The following is a 5,862-nucleotide window of genomic DNA, read 5'->3' on the forward strand; positions in this document are numbered from 1 at the left end:
TCGTTTACCAGAATTTTCTTTAGGACTTTCTTCTCTCTAATCCTAAGCAACTAGGATGTTAACATTGACATTTCTGACTAGCCCCTCTTCAAAGACTCGCCTACAAGTCTTGAGAACAGATTCTAAATATCTCCAGATATTCTTTGCTAACATCTACTTATGATATATGACCAGGACTGCCAACCTCAGACTCTCTCCTGCTGAAGTAAATTTAATTCACTCAGCTTTAATGCTGGACCAACAGAATTTGTTGTTGTTGTTGTATGGTCTTGGTGCAATCCTTGACAGTTGACGCACATTAGAATCATTCTGTTAAGCACTGAATGTAGATATTAATGCGAATATGGGAAAAGTTAGATGAGAGTATAGTGACTGCTGCTTCTCTTTGGTCAAGCAGGAGCTCACACATTGATCTGTGCATCAGGCTGCTGCCTATCTAGAAAAGGGACAAAAAAAGATCACTTTTAAACTTTCTAAGTCTAAAAGTCTATGAATCTAAGATTCTGCACTTTTAAGAAAATGCTGATTGTTGAAACAGCTCAGTGTTTTGTTGGTTTTTGATCTCTTGCTAGGACTACACACACTGAAACTATATCAAGAATAATTTATCATTACTTTTAGTTTTGTATAATATTGCATTTGAAAACACTATTATATCTTTTTATAAATTTTTTAAAAATTTGAAATTAATATTATTACACCACTTCCTCATTTTCCTTCCTCTAATCCCTCAGTTGTTTTACAGATGCATACACACACACACACACACACAAACACACACACACACACACTCCTAAATTCATAGCTACAACCTGCTCAGTCTATGATGTTACTTGTGTGTAGATATGGCTTCAAGGCTAGCAATTTGATATTGAGTGACAAAGCTCTGGGCTTTTCACTGGGCAAGACTTCTCTCTCCTGTTCTGCATTCTTTCATTTCTATAGTTCTTTGTATAGGACTGAGACCTCCTGAGCTTGCCCCTGTCCATGTAAGCATGTCTATGGGTATCATTCTTATTCAGCTCCTATCTATGCAACCATGTTGGTAAGACTTTTGGGATGTAGCTTCTGACATTTTAAAAACTTAATTATTTTATTTATGTACAACCCAAATGTTGCCCCTCTCCCAGTGCCCCTTCTCAGAGTTCTTCCCTTTTGCCTCTAAGAGGGAGTTCCCCACCCCAACAGACATCCTTCTTCCCTTGGGCATCAAGACTCTACAGGATTGGACATATTTTCTCCCACTGTGTCCAGGCAAGGCAGTTCTCTGTTACATATGTGCTAAGGGCTTCGAGCCAGCCAGTGTATATATGCCGTTTGGTTGGTGGATTAGTCTCTGGGAACCCCTAGGGGTCCAGGTTAGCTGACACTGTTGTTTTCCCTATGGGTTGCCATCCCTTTCAGTTCCTTCAATCCTTCCCCTAACTCTTCCATAGGGGACCCTGACTCAATTCAATGCTTGGCTGTAAGTATCTGCATCTGTCTCAGTCAACTGCTGCTAGAGCCTCTCAGAGGACAGCTATGTAAGCTCTGGTCTACAAGCATAGCATAGCATCAGTAATACTGTCAGGGTTTGGTGTGCCCATGGGGCAGATCCCAAGTTGGGCTAGTCACTGGATGGCCTTTCCTTCAGTCTCTGCTCCATTTTTGTTCCTGCATTTCCTTTAGACAGGAACAATTCTGGGTCACAAAATTTGAAGGTAGGTTGGTGTCTCCATCCCTTCTGACATTTTTTAGGAGACACATTCTTACATCAAACTCCCTTTTCTTCTGGCTCTTACAGTCTTTCTTCCTCCTCTTTTGCAATGATCCCTGAGCCTTAGGACTTGTGCTGTAGATGAATCAGTTAGGGCTGGGCTTGACAATTTTCCACAATTTTGATAGGTGGAGCTTGTCTTTAACAGTCTCTGTTGCAAAGAAGTTTCCTTGATGAGGGATGAGGAGTATGCTGGTCTGTGAGTAGAAGAATAAATATTTAGCGTGTAGTTAGGAATTACAGAAGTTTAGTAAAGTTTAGTAAATGGTAGTTATATTTCTCCACCACGATCCATGACTTCAATAGCCCTGGGTAGTTGGCCAGTTTTTTTAGTTCCAGACACGATTTCTCAATACAGAAAAGGAGAGAAAAGGATAAAATAACAATACAGATTTCTGAAAATCACAAGGAATCATACTATTAACTAAATATTTAAAAATTACCTATAGTAGATATAAATCTGTGTATAGAAGAAGATTTTCCATCTGGGTTACTAATGCTCCCTCCCGTGAGCTGTAGATCATCTAGCAAAACCCCAATACAAAGCTTGACAACCCCTCTTTTGAGTTGTAAATCAGGGTTGTACAAGAGTTTCATTAAAACATCACAGTCTATCCCTATTGCCCTTAATGGCCCTCAGAGGCAGCAGTCCCTAGTGCTGAGGACATCATGCACTTTGGAAACAGAGCCCAGAAGTCCCTGTCTTGGAACTGACTTAAAAGGCTCCTCCCTCAGGGATAGTTATCACGGTCCAGAAGGCACCACACAAGATTCTAAAGGAGGAAAACAGAAAGCAGACCTACGGAGCTGTGATGCCCATGAACCACAAAAAGGACCTGCATTTAATTAATTAATTAATTAATAACTATCGAGAAAAGCTCTCATTCTGGAGCCCAAGAAAGTCCTGAATGTTGGAACTGTGTCCGCATAACACTATAATAGCTGTTATCTTTAAAAAATGATTTTTTTCCTGATACATAAATTGATTTACATTAAGATCCTAAGTCTTTTTGTTTGTTTGTTTTTTGTCTTTTGTTTTTGTTTGTTTTTTGTTTTTTGTTTTTTGGTTTTTTTTGAGTCAGGGTTTCTCTGTGTAGTCCTGGGTGTCCTGAAACTCACTTTGTAGACCAGGCTGGAATCGAACTCAGAAATATACCTGCCTCTGCCTCCTGAATGTGCTGGAATTAAAGGACACCATGCCCGGCTAAAAGCCTCAAAAGTCTTAAAGCCTCAAAATATTTTTTTTATGTCAATTGTATTCCTTTTGCTCATTTAGGTGATATTATAATAAAAAAGAACTGTATTATTTTGTTCACAAAAAATAATAACTTTTTGCTCACTTAGAATTCATCATCCCGCTACACATATGTAGCAGATGTGCAGCTCGTTTTTCACATGGGTCCCCTAACAATTGGAGTGGGGACTGTCTCTCAATTCGTTGACTTTCGACCCCTTTTCCCTAGCTAGGTAGCCGTGTCTGGCCTCAGTGGGAGAGGATAGGCTTAGTCCTGATGGGACTTAATATGCCAGGTCTGGTTGGTACCCTCCTTAGAGATGGGGAGAGGAAACTGAGGGAGGAGGAGTGGGGTGGGACAGGTAGGGGAGGAGAGAGGGGAGCTGCATTCAGGCTGTAAAGCGAATTAATTAATTAATGGTGAAAAAGAATTCATCATCAGCAACCATTATTACCTACCCTGAAGAGAAGTTCTTTTTGGCCTTTGGAGGTAAGCTAACAAGGATGCTCGTGAAAGTGGTAGTACTTAACTCAGTGACATCTTGTTTCATTTGGTATTTTCCCAGACGCTCTCCAGTACTATTGAGTATAAGATCCTAATGTAGATTAGAGACAACAAAATAGGACATGGACTGGCTCGACATACAAGTGCATCGATAGAGTGAGAACAAGAGAGAGCAGGTGTCTGCAAGTCTGAACGTCAGAATCTCTGAGAGCTGCTTTGTGGTCAGGAAGTGCAAACCCTAGTCCCCATGTCTTCCCCACCACAACCATCTCCATACAGTGACAGCAATGATGATACACAATAATGCATTGAGAAGGATGCCCAGAGTCTGTTGCCTTTGACTTGTAGACAGAGAAATTATGACCCTTGGCCTGTTGAGTATACATGTGGCTCAGCAGCCTTCCTTACAGATTCAAGAGAAATACATAATATATTAGAAACATATACCACAATTCTTTTAACAATTCATTATAGATTTTAAAATTATATGTATGTGTGTGGGTCTGTGCCTGTAGAGGGAAAGAAAAAAAGATTGTAGACCCTTCAGATCCCTTGCAGTTGCTGTAGTTAAAGGTAGTTATGAGCCACCCAGTGTGGGTACTAAAGATCAAACCCTGGTGCTCTGCAAAAGAATCAAGCAGTCTTCATTGCTGGACTATCTCTCCAGGCTTACAATTTATTTTTCCAGAGCCTTGTGCATGTTAGGCAAGTACTCTATTACCAAGCTAAATCTCCAACCCTAAGTTTTTTGTAAATACTTAGAAGTAAAATCTATCCAAAATAACGTATTCAAAACATGCTACATAGGTGAGATAAAAAAAAAAAAAGCAAAATTAGTTTTTTTGGCGGGGGGGAATGTCTTTGAATAATTCTGATTCATTTACTTCTGGCTTTATCCTTCCTTTACTCCAATTTTAATACGATTAATGTATTATAACAATATTTTCATCACAGGAAGATAAAACTGTGCCTTGTTTTCCATCCTATGGTTCTGTTATTCCCACCTTCCACTTTTTCCCTTAGGAACCATCACTGCAAACCTACCAGGGTGGTTTTGCACGTGGCTCTCTGAGCAAAGGTTGATCAGCTCTGAATAGGATAAAGTTACTGTTTTCAGTGTGGAAATAGATTCAATTAAGAGGGTTTTGTTTTTGTTGTTTTGTTTGAGCAAAAAAAATCTTCATTAGTAATAAATAAGAAGTAAATGACTCTACTTCGTGCCCTCATGTAAGGATTGTGCACTCTGGGCTCTTTGCAGGGCGGTCCTATTCGAAAGTCACTTTGAAGGAAGTTGTTGACTTCGTTCAATATTTCTGCCAGCTGAACTGCAACATCTTCCATCTGGGAAATAACCAGGGCGTTTGAACAACTTCTAAAAACCCTTTGAAACGGTGAGATCTAAAACTTTCCATTGCCTAACTTAGCACCACGAAGATGAAAATAGAAACGGATGAAGAGGTGAAAAAAGAAAAAAACTGTACCTTCAGACATATGGCAGGTGAAAGAGACGAGGAAAGAAAGAAACTGCATTTCCAAACTTACAAATGGAAACTTGCTAGCGCAATAAATGATGACTGTGGCACCAGGAGAAATGTGTCAGTCAGAAGCAAGCATAGCTAGATTTCTGATGAAATACTAATTTTCTTCCCCCATGACTTTCAGTTAACATTTTCTGACAAAAGATTGATGTTTTAAAAAAATTATTATGATTATTAAATATTTTCTGACAGTTAAATAATAACAGTAGTCCCCTACAGGCACTATAGTATGGCTTCATAATATACTAAGGGTTTGTTTGATAGCAAATGTATCCTGAGATCAATGAAACAATATAATAAATTCTATAAACCAGCCTCTGAGCCCTCATTTTTGGGTAGCACTCTATGATACCTTTTCTTTAAATATATTTCATCCTTCTTATAGAAAATTGTCTATGTTCACACATTTATTTAGACATGAAATTGATACTAAGTTGGAAAAATACACTATTTAGAGTTTTCCTTACAGAAAATTAAATGGAAATTTCTTGTGATTTCAGGGATTCTAAACTGTTTTTAACCTATAGTCTTGTAGGTTAAATTCTCAACTTAATGTCTTTATCTCCTCTTCTTGTTTTGGAACTGTTTATCCTGTCAATTTTAACTAATGACTACATTAACAGAAGCACAATTCTTATTTGAATGAAATTTCAAATGAGGTTGTACTGGCTATTTTTGTGTCAACTTGACACAGCTGGAGTTATCACAGAGAAAGGAGCTTCAGTTGAGAAAATGCCTCCATGAGATCCAACTGTAAGGCATTTTCTCAATTAGTGATCAAGGGGGAAAGGCCCCTTGTGGGTGGGACCATCCCTGGGCTGGTAGTCTT

The sequence above is a fragment of the Mus caroli genome, chromosome 1 (assembly GCF_900094665.2).
Source record: "Mus caroli chromosome 1, CAROLI_EIJ_v1.1, whole genome shotgun sequence".
Lineage (NCBI taxonomy): Eukaryota > Metazoa > Chordata > Mammalia > Rodentia > Muridae > Mus > Mus caroli.